At 42.7% G+C, this 21,846-nt stretch overlaps 1 long non-coding RNA gene across 1 annotated transcript in view; it reads left to right on the top strand.

Annotated features, from left to right (window-relative positions):
• The window catches only part of LOC133954253 (uncharacterized), a 39,750-nt gene extending 26,709 nt beyond the window's left edge, over positions 1-13,041 (top strand). The window contains exon 3 of the long non-coding RNA XR_009920763.1: positions 12,905-13,041. This is a non-coding gene — a long non-coding RNA (uncharacterized LOC133954253). The remainder of the gene's footprint in view (positions 1-12,904) is intronic.
• Positions 13,042-21,846: the final 8,805 nt, after the last annotated feature.

Genomic DNA, 21,846 nt, shown 5'->3' with positions numbered 1-21,846 from the left:
TTTCGTTTTGCCCTTAATTAAAACGTTTCAGCTTATTGCTTGTTATGACACCGAACGTTCAAATCATATTATCATAATAACTGGCATCCTCTCTCAACTCACTTTCAGCTTGCTGCGTTCATCAACAAAATATTCCTGTGGGTTTCCGTGGCACGCCCAGCAAAGAGCTAATTGAATTAAACTGCATTAATATGACATATTATACGTCTGTCCTTCCAACCAAAGAGGAACATTACTCTCTAATGCCCTCATGTTTACGATTATATGGGATATTGATTTCAGCACTTGAAAGAGATGTGTTTTATCCTATCATTCAAACGGCTCTCTCATGGTTGTTTGTTTACAGCGAGGCCTCGTCCAAATCGTAAAAAAAAAAAAAACACACACAAACATATGCAAAAATTCCCACAGCAGTTTCTATACCAATTCTCAGCAAACAACCCTTTTTTTTACTTCTTGAGTAGAGAGCCACTTAATGTCTCTCCTCTCGGAGCCGGGTTGTCAACTGAAATGTGGGCGGACTGTGAACCGACCGCAAGCTGAGCGTTTCATCAATATGACAACGATAACAACGGGGCTGACCTCGCCAAGCCTCCGAAGAAGAAGAAGAAGAAGAAGAAGAAGAAGAAGAAGAAGAAGAAGAAGAAGAAGAACTTCAGAGGCGGGAGGAGGAGCCGCCTCCACTTGTGTTGAGTGTGTGAAGAGGTGGAGGGCTTTAGTGGATTAATGTGCTCCCTGCCTGGCTGGCACACGCAAGGGAGTGTCTGATCCGGAAATCAGAATACGAGGGAAGATCTGTCGCTGCCGTCATTGTTTTCCTGGAGTAGCGTCTTCGTATCAGCGTGTAGCATCATCAGTCGCCCGTACGCTGAAGATCTTAGTGATGTTTCTGATGAATTCATTAGAAAAGCAAACACCATTCAAAACAACAGAAAAGCCTGCACAGAGATTACCTCCTCTGTTTTTAATGCCATCCCCTTTATCTCTCTTATCTTTCCCACAACCGCACTATATCCTCCCCGTCTCCCCCCCCCCTTTACATTTTGTGTATGTGTGGATGCGTCTGAAATGTGAGCGACGACTCCAGCAGCAGGGAAAGCGGAAGTGAGACCAGCCGGCACATGTTGAAAGGCATGGCTGCGCTTTAATGTGGCTCCAGCTCGGGAGTCCATGGGCCTAATGAGGTGCTGTGGAGCTCTGCTGCTCCGTCGCTCCCGTCGCCTACACACCGCCAGCCCACACACTGCCACTGCTGCACCATCCAGGATCATTAAGGAGATGCTCCCAAATTCCTCAAGGGACCCTGAAGAAAAAAGAACAGAGAAAATCCCCCCAGCCCCCCCCCAAAAAAAGAAAAAAGAAAATGACAGCCTTCAAGATTGGCAGACATTGAGTTTGGTTGAGAAGTGATGCTCCATTTGCCAGCACACACACCCTACAGCCAAAACACACACACACACACACACACTCACACACAAAGCCGAGAAATGACCCGCACTCTTTAATCACAACATATATCATAATAAATTCACACAAGTCCGAGTGATACAATGGACATCAACACAGTCATATATGTTTTGTTCAAAATAGGAAGTACAAGTTCAAACTGGGCAGCCGTGGCTGAACAGACACGATCATTATGGAATGAACAATTTGGAGGTTTCATGAAATTTTTCTCTCTCTGCACTTTTCACACCTTCCTCGTTTGTTCCAGTTCATAACAGGTGAAAAGTGCCTCACACCAACGGATTTAACAGACCAAAAGAGTCTATCTCAGTCCGAGTGAGACTGAGCCGTGGTGTGTGGCTTGTTTGCAGTTTGAAACATTTTTCTTGGACAGTTCAGACTGTCAGACAATCCGCTGCATTCAAACTGAGACAACAATTAACAATAGAAGGAGGAAAAGAAGTGGAAGCAGCTTCACAGGATTGCTTGCAGTCTTTGACTCCGATTACATAAGGTTTGAACAATGAGGATGTTCATGTGGCACATTCCCACTCGTGTCATGCACTGCTCCTGAAGTCGATGACGTTGGTAGTACTGCTATTATCTTACATGAGCAACATAATTAACTAAATGAGCCGGCTCATTAAATTACTCTATTCAAACAGAAAGACTGCTACCTGCCAATCAAGACTTACACTGGCCACATGCCCAACCTAAACAAATAGATGTCAGGTCATGTAAGTGGTGACGAAAGGACGTGCGTTTGTCGTACAGACGTGAAATCATAACCTTCAGGTGTGAAAACAATAAGTGAGGCTTATGTTATTCCCCTGCTTTAATATTGTTGTTTAGTACAATAAATCCCCCTAATAACAATGCACATGTTTAATACGACAAATGTTGGCTTTCCTTCAGAGGTAACAGTTTGCGCTCCAGGGTTAGGTTTCAGAACTTGTTGAGCAGTAAATATCTGACATGTAGGATATGGTACTATAATATGAGTATTTTATTGCTTCTTTTCCTAAATAATACCACAAGTCACTGCTGAGCTATGTTACCAATTTTTGCCCGTCACGTGTTTTTCATTCTGCAGAAGTGCAATCGTTTAAACAGTGAATGCAAGGCTACTTAATATATTTAGCAATATAAAAAACAAACGGAAAACTCTCTAATGCGAGATATTTTCAAAGATGTTATTTAACAACAAATTATTTTATTCAACTATTTTCAGTGCTGTGCGACATCTGCTATGCAGCTGTCAAAGAAGGAACATTCGAAAAACTCCATCTGCCTGCATCACTGACGTCTCATATCAAGGAGAAGATGATTGCACCAGCTCCATGTCCTCGGAACGATCATCTTAAAACTCGACACTGTCTCGATAACAACAGCTGGTCCAACATCAAAGTGCGCTAATGGAAAAAAGTCCTATTTCCTCCTGAGTGGGAAATATTGGTGTAGTTATTTTTCAAGCGTGTGGCAGTATGTGTATATGTCTGCATGTGATGCTGCTGCTGGTGCTGTGTGACAGTGGTATACGGCCCAACGAACAGGATGAATAATCCCCAACTCCATCAAAGGATCCCCCAACAGGGAGCTCAGGCCATGACAGCGGCACATACGGCAAGTCTCCCAGCCTGTCTCATACCCCCCGGGGACGGCAGAGGCTGAGGAGAAAAAAGGGAGAGAAGTCGAGAAATGGGCAAAGTGACGGGAGAAGAGAAGAAGAGAGGAGAGCCGAGAGGGGAAATTGGAAAGAGGAGAGAGAAGGGGGGAATGAAAATTGACGAGAATTGGTGGTTGAAGGGGGAAGAGATAATGTGAGCTGCAGTGAGTTGGAGAGTATTTAAGAGCTACTCCTTTAGGTGATAGAGACAAAGTGGAGTGTGGTGTGTCCCAGCTGGGGGAGCGTGGACATAACACTGTTGACTCACTCTGCTCACGCTAAAGGATGATCAGCTTAAATCTAGCCTCAAGTTTTTTATAATAGGAGAAACTCTGGGTCTAGATGAAGTCTGGAAAACAAAGACAATCACTAATACCAGTTTATGGAGGCCCATGAGGTTCCAAAACAAGTTTCAAAAAAGTACACACAACACATGAACTTTTGTTGATGGGTTATAATCTCATGTAGACAGGATATTTTTGTGCAATAAGTGAATAGTTCTCGTTAAAATGAACTAAACCTGGCCTAGCCCTGAACTTCAACCCTCAAACAAAAGGTAAGGCTGAATTAATTAACCAAAAAACATAACATGACACTCCTGAACATGCAGTGTTATATGTTCAGAGTGAACACATGTCCAGCGGATCATCAGAATCTTTCACTGTTTTTATGATAGATCTATGACCAGGCACAGTCACACAATCGCACATCACGCACATTGAGAACTGACTTATATAATGCGGTCTCTGTATAGGCTTTGAAATACATTCAGGTGAACTTCCATGATGAAACCAAAGGTTACTTTAGGTCAAATTGCCACTTCAGGCTGTTTTGCTACATTCAGGGTCACAAACATCAATAGAAGTTAAAAGTCAAAATGTCTTCCTTCAGTGTATCACCTGATGCACTGATGCACTGCGAATGACTGAAATGGACACAATAAACCAGTGTTTTTTCCCCCAACAGAAAGATGCCCAACTCTTACCAGTTCATACATCAAAAACATGTCACTGCAAGTCCACAGGGGAACTCCCCGGACACCGGCCGCTTCCAAGAGACGAGTCTGCCACCAACTGCATGATGATAAAGCCATGAACCTATATTATACCCACCACAAGTTAAACTGATGCAAACAAATTAACTGCAACGGGAACTTTGTCTCTTCCAACTGCCTCTGCTGTTACTGCTGGATTGTTAGGATTCTCCTCTCGTCTCCTCTTGGCATCATTGCGTTCGCTGGCCCGTTTGACAAGGAAATACAGTAGAGCCCAGCTGGCCTGATGCCCACCGATAGAGCGGCTCCCCGGCGTCCTCACACCACTGCCTCAGATCCCGGGCCAATTCTCCTGCCCCGCCTCGTAGGTCAACCTTGGCTGCTCTCTACAGCCTCACACTCTGTCCCCCGAGCCGATGCCCATCCCACCAACCCTGGCACAGGCCCTCCCGCCTCTTCCTGCCAGCTTCACACAAACCAAAGAGGATACGATGCAGTGTTTTGATTAAGAGATGGACACGTAATTAACCTCGGACCACGGGTGTTTTCTACTTCGTGTCAGGAGAGGTACGGACGGCAGGTTAGCAAACAGTCAGGAACGTGGGCTTTGCTTGGGGGGGGGCTAAATTAATGAAAGCGCCATCCATTAACCCATGTGGCTCTCTGGCTGCTCTCTGGGCCTAAGCTTCTGGACGGATCACAACAACGTCACTCAAGAAAACACAAGAAGAATTATGTTAGAGCTGCGAGAAGAAACGTGGCAACTATTTAATCAATAATAACTTTTTCGTGTTAAACACTCCCAAGCCACAAATTTGAGATTTTAAATCTGAATTGTTCTCGGGGGTAATAAGGAACCCTTTCACCGTGGATGTCCTTGAAACTGTTGAAACCGAAAAATGACGATATTGCTAGTTTCCATGAATGCCCAAAACACAATTTACTATCACTGTAGTGACAAAGCCCTCAGCAAGATGGACAGCAGTATGACACGATCACCTGCTGAGTTCTTTATATCTGAAAATCTAACTCTGGGAAATGTCTGAACCCCATTTTTAGGTGAGCTACCGGACATCCAATGTTTCTAAACTTTCCGACTTTCAAAATCAAGAAAACTGTCAAAAAGGAAAATACTCATTAGTGGCAGATCTCTAAAATAAAATACACATTACAGCCCCCTCACGTATCGCACCTGCGTTTTTCACCTCGACTCACCTGGAGACCCATGAACACAGTCTGAGAAGGAATGACAGTTACTTTTCTATTTGCACCGTCACAAGGCTCAAACACATCGCATCCAGGATAAAGACAGGTCTTGTCACATGACCACCTCAGCCGTCCCTCCCCCAATCTGCCAGTTCTGTGACATTGTTCATCATCAATTACATAAAGCCCTTTCTGCTGCCGCCGATGCTCGGCAGCGTCTATTCACATGCAGATGTTTCTAAATCCTCCTCTTGTTTTGTTTCGGGGATGGCTCATTTTGTTTTGCCTCCCCCCCCTTCCTCCTACAGCTCCGCATCTCCCTGTGTGTGCATCTTGTTATTTATATTTATAGCCGGGGAAAAAAAGGTTGAGCCAAAAAATCTGGATCTGGAAAATGAATCCCTGCATCGTATAGATAATTTCTAGTTGTAGGCGTGTAGCTGTACGTCCAGCATCCCCCCCACCCCCATCTGTTCTCTGTCGTCTCTTTTCTTTTAAAAACCAGACCAACAATAGGTCTGATATTTCCCTCCGCACTCGTTCATTTCTCCCTCTTTTTCCCCCCCTCTCATTCGCTGCCACCCCGTCCTTAAAAGGAGTCTCACAGCTGCCCTACCAGCGGGAGCCGCCTTTCATCACACGCTGAATACATCGCTCGCCATTTTTCCGTCTTTCATCGCCCTCACAATAAGTCGGGAGACGTGGTGACATAACGCAATAAGCTGTAACACTATTACCTCATTGTCACATTTAAAGCATTGTCGTGAGGGCGGGTACAGCGTCTTCCAACAAATCCAAATGTCCCCTCGCACGAGAGAGACACACTGTGACTTCCTTCCTTTGCCAGCTCTGTGGCTGCTTGGCCATTTCTAATTATTTCATGCCCCTTGGTTCTGCGTGTACAGGATGACACAGCATAGTGCTGGAGAAGAATGAGGATGATTGACAGCCAGCTCCCATCCCACAGGAACTCATTAGGCTTCCTGACTAAAAGCTAGTGGGTACGCTCATGCTGCTCCTGCCTTCTTCTTCTTCCTCTGGTCCTCCTTTTAGTCCCGTATTCAGTAAGTTGGAAAAAGAAACGCCTGAACTCAGCTCCAAGCAGAGACTGAACTTACTGTGCTCTTATCTCATCTGATCTGAGGATCAGCTCGGAATAAATGTTCTTTTTTTTTAAGGCTCTTTCATTTCAAGTTTCTTTTTCTCTGTGAGGGTTTCTCTGCTCGTCTCGGCTTTTATGACTCTTTTGCATTTTGGTTTTAGAGTGTTCTCCCTTTTGCTAGCCGTCTCTTGCGTTCTCTTTCTATTTCTCTTTGGCCCGCTTTTCTGTCCCTCTCTTGGGGTGATACAAGGCAGTGGTGCGGGTTCTAAGAAGCCCTTGAAGTGTTGGCTCCTCTGAGAGCACTTTAAAAGGCCATTTCATCATGTTCATGAAGCAGCACTTGAGACCAAGCTCAAATATGACTTATGTGAAACTCGTAAGAAACTCCCTGGAAAGTTTTGTTGCATCCTTTGCTGTTATACACCACTCCTCTCCGCCGTGGAAGTCCTCTCCTGCTGCTTGTTTGTCGTCTTGCAGCCGGTTATCTACAGATCTTCATGCATGTATAATGTTTTCTAGTTCAAGGAAAAGGAAAAGTGAGACTCTGGATGCTGATGAGCATTAATTATGTTGAACTGTAACCCTGATGGAAGCCTCAAACGCCACGTTTCCACAACAAAGTCGCAGACCGGAGGGCCCTGGGTGCAAAGGGCCGTGCTTCTACACATTAAGTGCCCAGACTTCACTGAGTTCTGCGGAGTGGCAATTATGACATGCCAATTACACAGAGAAAGAGAGATGGATTTGCAGCTCACCAGTTTGTAATCCGCTCTCAAACTGGGAGATCTCCAGACTTGGTGCATCAGATTTGGTTCACTCGCCGCCTTTAATTTAACACATCTGTCACAGGCACATGTACGTATGGCTGAACACACACACACACACACACACATACACACACACACACACACACACACATACACACACACACACACACACACACAGACACATATGGATACTAGGGGACACCAGGGTAGGAGTCTCAAGCTGTCAGAATGATCCAGTTCGTACAGAATGTAATTTGACCACATCTAAAACCAAGACTGTTTGCAAAGAGAGACAAAGAGAGAAGAGAACATTTTTTTCTATGCCATGTAAAGGTCAAATTCGGCAACATGCTGAAGTCAGACCCACATCCACCTACAAATCAATCAGTGTCAACTATAGGTAGACTCTGCCCACATAGGTGAGACAGGACGTACCTATATCTTACAAAAGTCTTCTAGTTTGTTCACTAATTACAGTGTGAAACCAAAACTAACCACATCAAATATAAAAAAAGACATGAATCTTGGTTCAGGTGTGAAAACGCACTGAGTCAGCTGAAGTCCGGCCTTCGGTAAATTTAAAACAAATTAATTATTTATTTATTTGTTATTTAGAATAAGATATGAAAATAAAGAAGCAAAATCATCTGATATTTAAGTACTTTAAAAGTCAAGTTTTTCTTTACCTTTACCACTGCCACAGTATACACACACACACACACACACACTCACACACACACACACACACACACACACACACACACACACACACACACACACACACACACACACACACATTGTCATAGGCTTAATATAGCCTAACCCTAACAATAACCATAACCACTTCTTGGCTAATCCTAACCTTGACCTTAACCTTAACCTTAACCTTAACCTTAACTCAACCATTTTGTCCCCAATCAGACAAATTGTAGCCCGAAGGAAATTTGTCCTTAAACGTAGAAACACCCTCGGCCATGAGGTCATGTCCCCCTGACCGCGGAGGACATTACACTGACTTATATTATCTTCCTGGAGACTAACCTTAACCAGTATACAACTCCAACATGAACCTACTCCTGACCTTACGCTAACCTTAAAACACGTCTTACAAATTTAATGATGGATGTTATGAGGATTTGATTTTTGTTCCCACGACAAAAGCAGGTCACCATAGTTTGTGGCCCCTAAAAAAACAAGTAATATCCAAACACACACACACACACACACACACACACACATACACACACACACATTGAGTCTAATTTGATGCACCCTGTACTATTTACTTGTGAATTTGTGTTGTTTCTTCCGTCACTAACGCTGTTTGCCGTTTCTGTCTCCCAATTAGTCTCCAGACACATCTAAGCAAGTTCCCATTTGAGCTCATGCAATTCAATGTAGACAATTACTTCTTCGACTAGCAGTGTAGCACCAAGACTTTAGAGGCTCAACAGCTTGTCGCGGGAGCCGGGGGTAAACACTGTGCTGTTTGAGGAAATGTTTACGGTAAAATCGTGGTTTCATCTGTGATTAACATTATTTACGAAATTGTTTGGCCTGGGCTTAACAGTAAGAAATTAATGATGGATTTTAGAAGGCCATAAACACAATCTTTCTTGGTGCCAAGCCAATGGTTAAATATGAATTAAGAAGAAAGCGGAAGATCAATGGGCTTTCTATCACTCTCAAATCCCTGTTGCTTTACGTGCTGTTTGATGTCTCAAGTGAAGAGCTCATTCACACTAAAAATCAAAGACCTGTTGTCTCAGTTGCAGTAAGAGCAGATCATATTATAGTGTGGGACTTTGGGTGGGAGTTCCTTTTTCAGCCTTGAGGAAATTGTTGCTTCCACTGGAGGCTTATTTGAGTTTTACTTGGACTCAGCTGCCAGGGTTCTTTAACTGCTACAGATCATTACACTTTATTTCTATGTAAGTTTATTTCCCCTCTTAAAATAATTTTTTATTTCATATTTAAAAGCACAGATCAACCCACAAATCATACAGAGTTGTATAAAGCTTTTGATATTTTTTGATAAATTGTTTTTATTGCTATAATAATTTCATTTGTTGTGTCATTATTAGGAGACAATTGTAACTTGACAACCTAAATCTGATGCAGCTTATTCTAATGTATCATAAAAAAAACAGACAAGATTGTTACTGTAATCAATAGAGAATATTACAAGAATCCTGTGTTTTGAGGCTCTTTCCTTCATGTGTTAATAAACAATACCTGTGAGGATTTGAAAAATGGATAAAAATATCTAATTTTATTGTATTATTATGAGGATTGTTGGCCTTATATTATTATAAATCATGATAACAAGATATATCTTGTGTTGTAAATATCCTCATCCATCAAATAAAACAAAATTGAATGAATTTAATATAGCCACTGAAACTTAATTCAAACTAGAGGATAAGTCACTTCATCAGAAAGAGTTTAGTTTATTAACTTTGTAATTAAATAAAACATTTGAGCCATTTATTGAGCTAATTTACTAAATGTGCTTTCTATTGATTTTGGACTGTTGGTCAGATGAATTTGAATTTAAAGTAATTTAAAGACACCAGCTTGAGCTCTGGGACTTTGCTGATGGACCTTCTTTACTGGTTTTTGATATTTTGCAAACCAAATAATGAATAGGTGATACAATCCATGAACTGCAGATTCATCAACACTACAAATAAATGAGTCCATCTCTGTTTTAAGACCAATCCCAATATCACATTCAATTAATTTTGTAAGGTACTCTTATAATGATGTTTGATTATATGTTTTATTTGTTGATTTTATTAGCTTTTTTCATAATGTAATTTTTATATATATAATAATATTTATTACAATACAATATATATGGAAAAAAAACATACAAATGAGCATAAAGTACATTGCTTTAAACTGACTTAAGTAGATTGAATAGGTTTCATCTTGCTACTGTTGCTTGTGTATAAACTAATACAAAAAACTCATGTGTTTACATTCTACTTTTTTCCATGTGACTCACGTTGCATTCAATGATCTCTTGTGACATTGTGTAGCAGCATGTGGTCGCTACACAAGTGAAAAGTGAGCAGCTTATAGTGCCAGTCTTCACTTATAGATTACGCATGTGAAGAAATCCACCCTCCACATCTCAAGAGAGTGATGACAGGAGACAAACACACGAACCATGAGCAGCGATGGAAAAACTTCCTGTCAGTGGCTGTGACCAGGCCATTCAATGTAAACGAATGGAGAAAGACTGTGACAGGAAGAAGGGGAAGAGTGAATGTGTGTGTGTGTGTTTGTGTTTGTGTGTTCTGCAGTCATGTACGGCCGTGGATTTTAATTGAAGTGGGCCCAGACCGCCTCCACCAATCAGAGGACCTTCCCAGGCACACTTCAGGGTGACCGCAAAGGAACAAGAAACAAATGCAGGACAAACAAACCAGCCCTGCAGTGACAGAGCTGTCATGAGGCTTTCAGGGGCAGACGCCCATTCCTCCATGCTCTCTGACTTACAGTTTTCCTGCCAGGATTTTCCTCTTCCCCCTGTTTCTGATCCCGTGCTCTCTCTCCATTCACTTCCCTTCCTCTTCTTTACTTTCTTCCTCCCTCTTCCCTTCTCCTCTCCCTCCAACTCGACGCGCGCTGTCTCCCTCCCCTCCCTCTCTCTCGCACCGTGTCACTCGGCCCATCTGGGCTGCCTGGTGGAGTCGCGAACATCGGTCCCTGTCAGGGGAGCTCAGTGGGGCCCTGTTGAAGACACAAAGGGCGGATTACTGCAGCTGCCAGTCACACTAAGACCCACACAGCAGCTCCTCGGAGTCTATACCAGTGTCCTCAACCCTCACACCAAGCGTCTATCACAAAGGGACATCATTAGCTCTGGCACAAAGGAAACCCCTGCTCACCCGTCTTAAGCAACACTGCAATCAGGCCCACAAATAGCGTGATTAGTTCCGATGATATGCATGTGTAATGTATGCTGAGGCGGTGTCATCTGCTCAAAGGAGAGAGGGCGCGTCGAGGGGCTTTGTTTTTCAGGAACATCTCGCACACAGTTTTTCTATCTTCTCTGCCTACGACTGGGTTTTACGTTTTATTTTTCCCGTGAATAGTTTTGTCGTGTGAAGATCACTTTTTGTTACATGAGTCAATGGATTCTTTTAAGCATCAGTGCAAATTACATAATGTGAGAGTTCAAGAGATTCAATAGCTTTATGTTTACAGTTTCATGTTTCCTTTCCTTTCAAAGAAATTGAATTCATTGTGTCAGAGGATTAAGGTTACCTCATGAAACCCTAATGCTCAACTGAAAGGTTATCTTATATATTAACCGATTTTAATTATACATCAAAAAGGTGTTTTAATTGGATGTTCTAGACAAATCTCACTCTTTGTCTTGATTACGGCTTCTGCTGAGACTTTGTAAAAGAAATCAGTACATTCATCTTAATTGCAAGAACAAAGAATTCCTCACTCCTCAATCTCTCTAATCATTAAACAGGCACAATACATAGCTCTTTACTTGTTCTTCTTACTTAATCATTTCTCAGAGAAGAAACTGTTGTCGTTTTCATTTTCACCCGATCCCTTCTGACCGGATATGCAAATGCACAGAAAAACCAAGGCAGCACTCCGGGTGCCTAAAACACAAACTGTGTGGTTACAGTGTTGGCTATAGACTGTAACTAATAATATCTAGTGAAGATTTATTTTTTTCTTAGAAGCATGACTGACCCTCCTCATGCAGGCTGCATGATGATGATGATGATGAGGATCAAGGGGTCAACAGCACTGGTCCTTGTGTCTGTAATCTCAAGTTATCTGTGAAATCTTGGTAAACGCCTCCATGACAAAATGGTAGGGTTCCTCTGGGTGTTGAGAGAGGATCTGAGCTTTGCTCTCTGATAAATATGTTGCAATATATCTTTAAATCCCAGGATGAACATTATTTAGCTTACAAGTAGTTTTGATAGTAGTAGAAACTTTGTTCCTACAGAAACTGTGGACGGCACATGTCTGTCATGGCTTTCATAAAGTTAATATATCTCTTGTGTCGGCTGCTGAAACTGCACATCTTCCCATTTTATAGATTTGCGGAGGAGCTGGACTTTAATGTGTCAATTGTTTATCGCTGACCCGGGGAATTCTTACAACATGCGAATGGCCTTTGAATTTGTTGGATTAAAGCAGAGGGAATAATAGAAATGTGGCTCGGAGGCTCGATAGAGAGGTTGGGAAAGCCTTTCAAGTGTGAACCTGGGCCAGTGGCGCTCCACAAAGAGAGGAAACGTTTGCATGTTTTATGTGCAGTGGGCGGGACTTGACCATGAAGTGTGTGAAACACCCCCCCAAACACGTCACTGACGTTTGCAGACATATCAAACATTTAGGCAGCGGCAAAACTGGATGTGGAAGAAAACAGATAAATGCTCAGGGGAGGCTTGTTTACGAGCATCTCTCTTAAAGTCAGAGCTGGGGCAAGACGAGTGGATCAGAGGAAGGCAAATGGCATCAACAGCAGTGGGACGGCACCAACACTGGAAAAATCAACAGGGGCATTAGGTCACCGCACCCTGAATGAAATGTCTTCTCCATACATTTTATCTATTTTCATTACAGACGAGGACATTCGGAAAAATAGTGTAAGTGTTCACAAAACAGTATTTATTAGGACTCTTCAGCCTTGCTGTAAGGTGTGGTGGCACTAAATCTCTCTCTCTCTCTCTCAGGCCTTTCGTGACTACACTTAATGAAGCAGATGGCAGGGCGAGGCCGGGCAACCAGGATCTTGGCACAGCTACTTCACTATACATCCTCTGGGATTTTCACCGTTTCGAATCTGGCTCAAATTGGGCCACGACTTGGGCGGGACTGAGGCCAGGAGTTCAAACATTCTCCCGGCCACATATTGCTGCTGTAAAAAAATGAGCAGCAGGAACAACAGAGCTGTAGTTTTACAGGAGACACTACGTCACTGGCTTCCTGTGTCGTAAATATCGCTTCACATATCGCTTCACACAAATATTACCTGCATGCGGCATGGTAGAACTCAACGGAACTAAGAGGGCAAAGTAGGACTCTGGGACATGATACCCGGAGGTTTGCCTTTCAGATATGAAGAACCCAGCTGGAGATTGTCTGGTTCACAACAACAGGAAGATGTCGGGAACATTCAGACAAGGAGTGGCGTCTGGGTAGAGTGTGGAGGAAGTAGGACATGATATAAAATTTCAGTCTAGGACAAGGTTTGTTTTTGTTTACATCACATTCGCACGGGTGTTAGCTAATGTCTCATTTAGCTCCTGAGTGTTCTCTATGTTGGTGGATGCTCCTTTTCATCCTGAGATAATATTTGTATTTTTTTCTGCTGCCGTCGCATATTAGAAACATTATCAAACCATTCATGCACAGGGAATTTTGCGGCCATTTTCCCCCTTTGGAAAATGTCATGAAAATATCTTCATGTCTAAAGAGCAGCTACTGAGAGATGAGATGTGCCTTAGACCCTCCCTGGCCGACACTAACAGTAACACACTAATTAACCAACACGTAAAGTCATGCATGCACACAAGCATAAATCTCAACACACTTTTTTCCCGAAAACTCCCACACAAACTCCCACAATCCAGACGTAATTCTTAAATGGTCGACTGATCCCACTTTTCAGTGTGTGAAAGAGAATACAAGTTTCAAAGATATAATTTAAGATATTACATCAAATGATTATCAGCATCAGTAACCACCGCTTTTATCTGAACCAATTAAACCAGTGGGAGGATGAGTAAATCGTTTTTTTTTTTTGTCTACTCAAGAATATGGCCCTCTCTTTCTCCCTCTCCCTCTCGCCTGAGGCCTGCCAAGAAGAAATGACTCATTTGCAACAATTTCTTCATGTCGGGAGACGTGGGGGGAAAACCCTTAGACAAAGGAAAGAAATGAGTTGTTTCCCCACTCTGGAGCCGAGCTGCCTGCCTACAAAAACACTCATTTGATGCTTTTTTAAACACAACAAAGGAGCAGAGCCAAGGTGCCTAACTAAACCTGTCAAATTGGCAGCACGTTTCCCCGTGTCTGGAAACGCTTTCCTCTCTAGTAACAACTCCCGGGAATTGTGGACATTTCCTTTGTGGGACTGGAGCAAATCAATCAGCTCGAGTAAGTATCACACTCCAGTGGTTTTAACAGTTAATTTCCTGATGGTGTAGGCCGGCGCACCCAGGAAATCAGCCACCGGCCTGGTTAAGCATTGCTCGCCTGGGCTCTTTACACAGGCCATCTTCAGCTGTCTCAACATATTCAAGCTGAGGGGGAAAAAAGCAAAGATTAAAGTTGTGCCCAGTATTTTGCCTTTCAACTAAACAGGCCGGGGAATTTTGAATATTGGATTTCAATGATGATGTTTCAACCTGCTTTTATGGCATCAAATAAGTATTTGAAACCAAGCTTGGAAATACATCAGTGTGAGGATAATTACCTAAAGTGATTGAAACCATATTCAAAGATAAAATTTGGATTATATGTGTATTCTGACTCTTTAGATTGTCCATTTCCCATCTACTCACATGGAGGTGATGGGGTCATTGACCTGTATAGTCATTGAGACATTTTGGCTTCATTTTTTAGAGAGCAGTCATGTCGTCCATCTTCATATACAGTCTGCGCTTTTTATGCTAACAATAGGTAAAATGAGTGTGTATGTAAAAAGCTGAACGCTCATAGTGACAAACCCACCAAGGAACAGCGCAGATGTAGCATCTGAAAAATGAGTTGGAGAAAAACCTGCAGTGCTGGTTTCATCCGTTTATCCAAGGTGATGGTAACTTGTGCTTCTGTTGTATCGGCAACCAAAACTTCTTGTCCAATTAGTCGTAAACGTCACTGACTAAAGTGACTGAACAAGAAAAGTGTCAAAACATGGATGAATGGATTTTGAAGCTCTCTCGGTGGTTTGTAATTTGTCTGTGAAAAGGGAAACTTTGTCATGTCTGGGTACGTCTCATCCTCCAAGCTTTAAATAAAAAAACTGACGAGGGAGCTTCTTCTGGACGATGGATAGTTCAAAGCTAAATACAGACTAGATAAAGAGTTTGATCTTCTGAGAAAAGAAACACCACGTATAAAAGGAAAACAGATCAGTAATCACATGACCTTACTGCTCGATGTGCCACAGACACCCGTGTTTTTGCAGCAATGTAGTGTATTGATGAGTGTCTCCATTTAAAATAATAAAATTGTCCAAGCCAACCTTGAGCATTATCATCTCTGTGTTTGGATGACTTTGTTCTAAATTAACCCTTTTACCATATTTTCAACTCAAATTAAATGGAAACAATCACAAACTATTTTTGATAAAAGACATGAATCATATTTAAATTTGAACTGATAATAAAACAGCTGATACCTTCATGCACCTGGGTGCAGGCATGAACACACTTCAATACTGATATGTACACTGATATGTACCCCCCCCCCCCTACATTCACACACACACACACACAGTGAGAGTCAAACCAGACTGGCTGTGTTTACTGTTTAGCCCTGTGTGTTGATGTGATGAGACACCCAGGCTGATAACACAGGGCCAGAGGTACCGCCGCTCCGTGTTTGATCTCCGGCAGCCGAGGCGGCCGGAGGCTGGGCGACGGGCGCGCACGGAGGATTGGGGTCAGTGAGGTGTGCTGTGTGCTTGATTACAGACTGGATGGGGGCCCCGCGACCTCTTAGCAGGTCAGTGCTGACCCCCGACCCCAGCACAGCAGGGCCCGACGCGGTGCTCACTGCTTTCTCCAATAACACAGTGGGATGAAAGGAGGAGCTGTGTGCACCGGGAGGACTAGACCGCTTCCCCTTTGGACCCGAAGAATGTAGCACACAACAGAATATGTTGGAGGACGGCTGGTGGGGAAGCTGTGCAAGCCTCTGGACATATGTTGTCCCCCGGTGCAATAAAAAAAGAGCCCGGTCGTGCCTCTCTAACCTGATCAATTACACCGGGGGAGACCTCACGCTTTCCCACAGTGCATTTGAACTAAATCAGTGTAAACCTTCACTCAGAAGACGACACACGCTGCAGAAGTGCTTTTTTCCTCATGTTCTGGGAAACATCCTGAACCAGTGTGTTGCTTCGTGTGCTGTGGTCATTTCAAATCAGTTGCACAGCACTCACACCGTTAAACGACCACCCCTATCAACAGTAGACACCAATGTTGACCATAGGCAAGCTCAGCAGATTTCCACTAATTCCTGTGCGCTGCAGAGAAGGACGCTCTCCCAGCTGGGTTAAGTTTTTATGTAAACACCCTCACTGTCACTTTCCCTCGAGGCGCCTAAGTCAGTCTAGTGTTAATCCGCCATTAGTCTTCAGGAGTGACAGTGGGACAGGGCTGCATGTCCACACACACACACACACACACACACACATACACACACACACACACACAGACACAAACAGAGATGAGAGAGACTGCCTGTCATGATATGATATGCTCCGGAGGAATTTTCTTCTGGCTGCACCGAGGCAGCACCTAGGGGAATCAGTGCAGGATGGGTTGAGACGGTGAGGAGGGTCAGCAGAGAGATGGAGGCCGTGACTGAGTGTTAGTCCACTGTTGTGCAGCGAGGATGGCGGCATGCAAACATTCTGGGTTTTGATGCTCAGAGGGTGTAAGTTAATACTGTCTCGTCTGTGAGTGAGAGCCAAGTCTCAGAGGAGAAGTCATCCTTCTCTCTTCTGTCAGCATCTCTGACGAGCAAGGATAGAAGGGTGGAGTCAGGTGCCAGTCGGAGTGAATCACTCCATATCTCTGTGTGAGTCAGACGGCCCCTGATTGGATTTGGTTACCTGAACAGTGGGTGGGTGAGCGGAATCCTCCTGAGGAAATTTGTTTTTAAAGCTCATTGTTAAATATGTAGAAATACTGCAGCGTTTGATTTTTAGCCACACAGGGAGGGCGGATTGTTCAGTCCACCAGAAATATCGAGATAACTGTAGGATGGACCATGATGAAAGTTTACAGAGAAATACAGGGACGAGGAATCCTCAAGACTTTGCTGATCTTTTCAATTCTCATCGGGCACAGCCTGCAGAGATCAAAGATTTCTGCCATCAAGTAAAAGGTGTAAATTGTAGCGACTGAAAGAAAACAAACGTGTCGCTGAGGTCGGGCCTTATTATTTAAATGACACGCTGATCAAAAAAATCACTGCAATCCGTACAAATGAGTTTCCACTTTTATTAAAGAAAAATAAATTATTTGAACATGCACACACTTGTATCCCAAATAATAATAAAAACATTTTTCTTTAACTTATTTATGGCTCCTACATCAATTTAAACTAAAAACCATGTTATAGGTGTTCTCGGTTCCCTAATGACTCGTGAATCCACCCTTTCACCATGAAGTTAATATTGATGCTGCTCAGTGAAACTCTGACTTTTGACACAGACATTCGTGTCCTCAGGAGAATGAAGTGTGACAACTTTGGAACATGGAACTTGCTCAAAGAAAGAATCCATTAAATGTTGTCTTGGATTCCGACAGAAGGGCAGATCTAGGATATTTTTTCTTACTTAAATGTTGTCAGATGTTTAGTTGTTTTTAACATATTCACCAATTTCACAGGGAATAATTGACAGATCCTGATGAAAGGAATCAGGCATAATAAGGGGACTGATATTTAAGTATGTGCGCGAATTGATTGCGGAGGTATGTGCTCCACTGAGTGCTATTCCAGTTTGGTTTGTGGGTTAATGCCTGCAAAACATTCCTGTCAGCTTCAGCTGTTCTTTGTTTAGTGCTAATAGCAAACGTTAGCATGATAAGCTTGAACGGTGAGCGTAGTAAACACCATAACTGCTACATATGTGTATATGCTAGCATTGTCATTGTAAGCATTGTTAGCATTTAGCTCAAAGCGCAGCTGTGCGGTAACACAGAGCTGCTACGTCGCCTGGATTCCTGGATTTATTGCTCCACTTCTAGAGCCAGACCTCTCCTGTCCAAATTGTACACATCCATAATATAAACGAAGGAGGACAAATTCCCCTCCTTTCCATCAAGGAGATAATTTCATTTTAATGACAGCTCGTCTGAGACATCCTCCTGACGGCGTGTGCCATAAATCAACAGATCACACGTCTTCCCCACTCGTCCCTCACCTTACCCCCAAGACACGCCCCCAAGGTGAGTCACCGTCTACCATTCAAAGAGCAGCAGCAAGTAATCACTCACCTCAGACCTCCCCCGTTTTTTGATTTGCACGTTTGATAGATGGTGTCTTTTCTTGGCTTTGATTGCATGCTCTTTTCATCATAATTTGGATGTTTGTTTCCTGTCGTTTTCTTGGAGATGGCTGCGGGTGCCAGGGCTATAATTTCTACATCAAGGAAGTCGTTAGGAATGACTAACAGGTGGAATAGACTGCGGCGTGTGGGTTTCTCCTCTGAACTCACCTGGCAAGTGAATTTAGGAACTGATATTGACAAATCGGAACACATTGATATCACGAAAGCAGACACCGTAACGCTCTCACACACACAAACACACACACACACACACACACACACACACACACACACACAGCATATTGAGCGAACTGCAGATAATTAGGGTAATTTCTCTTTGAAGTATTTTGCATTGCAATGAAAATAGAACGGATAAAAAGACGAGACAATAATAGATCTAAAGAGGACCTTGACTGAATGTTGTTGCAACAAAGAGCATTTTGTTTGACACAATTCATATTGTCTGCTAAATAGATATCATCTCTCAAATTTATAAGAAAAGGGGGGGGGGGGGGAAATCCTAATATAAAACAAAATATTCTAGAGTTGCATTATGCTCATCAACACTTTGTATCTCATCACAATGTGTGGACCTTCGTTATATAATCATTCCCAACTTCAGATTGACTACTGGTCTGCTGGTGATAAATTATGCCCTGTGCATAGATATACTCCTTCCTTACACAACATGCAAAATGTAGTATCTAAAGTGAGAGACAACTGAATTCAGGTCACAGCGCAGCAGGAAATCTTCCTTTTCATGTGAGATCCAGAGGGGTCACTCTTATGAACTCATTAGGAGAGAAATGCTAATGTAGCTCTGTTTCCTTCGGTTTCTCTCCCTCCCCTCCTTCTCTTCTCTCTCTTTTCTCTCCTCACCAACTTTCCTGAGTATTTTAACAACCCGGGCTGCAATGCCCACAGCCTCACTGCAGAATACAACATATTTAGATGTCAAGTTAGAGTGTGTAAGGTGGTCCTGACAGAAGCTCCATTAGAGAAGGGCTGTTGTTTGTTGTCATGTCATCAAGTCGCCAAACTGGAATCGTTACACAGCAAACAAAAAGCTGCATCTTTATCTCTGCTGACTTATTGCTGATGTTCTCGTTCTGCTGCTGCAAACTCAATGAATGAATGAAAAAGTATGGAGAAAAAGAAAATCTGTATCACTCAGTGAAATGTTGATATCAGTTTGGTGTCCTGGTGAACAAATGACTCTTCCTCACAGGGTTTTTAATCAAGAGGGGAGAGCATGGCCTAGGGGTTAATGCGGGTGCTCTGCAACAAGAAAGTTGCTGGTTCGAATCTCACCTACCCATCTGCAGGCCTAAGTGTCCTTGGCAAGATACTGAACCCCTACAAATGGCCCCTCATAAATGCGGAGTGTTCTTAAAAAAATGTAAGTCGCTTTGGACAAAAGCGTGTTTTCATGTTTTTGTTTACTGCAGGTGAATGTAGTGCTACATGTAGCAAAACACTTAAAGACTGCCTTATTTAATTTATGCAACAACACCAATAATATACAAATTAGGTAAATACTATACTTTTGATTTATTTCTTACTTCCTTGACATCTGCATTTTTGACAGTGTCATTCAAATGTATTTGTTGTGTTTTCTGGGGTCAATATATGAATATTTTTTTCAGATAATAAAATATTTTCATATTGAGATAGCTTCTATATTTCTTTTAATAGGAAACTTGAATAACCTTTGCTGATGTTCAAAATTGTAATTGAAGAAAAATAATTAATGATTAAAAAATCTAAAATGATCCTCTTAAAAGTTCAGTGTGTAGTGACATCTTGCAGTGAGGTTACAGATTGTAACCAACTCAGTTTCTAGCAAGTAAGAAAGCATACAGTGGCCTTTAGGCAATGTAAAAATACAAAAGGCCCGCTCTGAGCCAGTGTATAATGTAGAATGTAGAAACAACAAGCTCAGAGAATGAGGACCTGGTCCCTGTGTGAAGAGGTTATTTGCTTAACACAATTCTTAGTTTCCTTTGAATTTTATTTTGTGGATTAAAAGCCAAGAATTATTAAAGAAGTTCTTTATTCCACAAACTGCACATTTAATAAAAACAATACAATATGTAAGATTATCATAAATGACCAAATGAGGGAATAGTAAAGTACGGTTATATAGGGTAGTATAATAGTGTGTTTTAAATTATAAAGGGATATACATGGTCAAAATATGATCGTTTGAAAAAAAGTAATTTTTCTTTATTATAAATAATTTTAAACAAGAAACTTTCTGTCAGTACCAATCACTGTGTTGATTTCCATAAAATATTGCAATGACAACTTATTCCAAACATGAGTCATTTAGTCCTTTGCTGTATTAAAACTGTTTCATTTTTCCCTCTTTGGATCCCTCCACCTCTTATCTCGGGCCCTGCAGGCCTGCACTGTCTCTTTTTAGAACCTTAAAAGGCCTTTTTGCCCCCGATTTCCCTCTTCTCCTAATTTTATGATTTAAAACCATGTCCGAGGTGAATGCTGGAAAAGACCATGGAAGAAAAATACAACATTTTAAAGGAAATTAGTGTGTTCCCATTAGCGAGGTTTTAGGTCCTGGTTGTGCATGTAGGTAGGATCATTTCAAATTGTGCCAGGGAAAAAGTGGCAGGTAATTAAATTAAAGAACACTCTAATGAAGTAGAACCAACTATTTCTTTCAGAGTGGGAAGGGAAACAGAGTTTAAAGCTTCTCTCACACTTTCTCTCTCTTTTTTTGGCTGCAAACATGAAGTTTAATGTTAAAGTTTTTTTTTTTAAATAAATGAAAGGTTTGTTTGTTCAGGGGTTTGCTTTATGTGTGAAATCGTTTTAATTAACACTCTCTATCGGTGCTGTGTACTGCGTGCTCGTGCGTGATCGGGCGCGTGAGGGTGCGAGCGCGCTTTCCGCTACACTCTGGAATGCAGCCAGTCTCCTTTGATTGCACACTCCGCTTCCAAAACCCCAAAGCCTTTGATCTTTTTTCTCTCTCGCTGTCGCTCGCTGCCTCCCTTACCCGGAAGAAAACCCCTTTCTCTCTCTCTCTCTCTCTCTCTCTCTCTCTCTCTCTCTCTCTCTCTCTCTCTCTCTCTCTCTCTCTCTCTCTCTCCTCTCTCTCTCTGTCTCTCAGCTGGGAGGATGAACGCACACGTGGAAATGTTGGCCCGGCTCCACACTCGGACCAAATTTAGTCATACAAAGGCAAAGGGAGAGAGGGGAGGGAATGGGGGGGGGGGGGGGGGGGGGGCTGGATGAGAGGGGGCTTGCTGCTGCTGGGGGAAGCGGGGAGGAGGAGGAGGGGGGAGAGTCGGGGATGAAAGAGCCAGCCGCCGCGAGATCAAAGGGAGCCGCGGCTCCGCCCCTCTAACCCCACCCCCCGCGCTT

Source organism: Platichthys flesus, chromosome 5, assembly GCF_949316205.1.
Source record: "Platichthys flesus chromosome 5, fPlaFle2.1, whole genome shotgun sequence".
Taxonomy (NCBI): domain Eukaryota; kingdom Metazoa; phylum Chordata; class Actinopteri; order Pleuronectiformes; family Pleuronectidae; genus Platichthys; species Platichthys flesus.
Note: the sequence above shows the minus strand (reverse complement) of the source record. Positions and strands in the feature narration are given on the sequence as shown.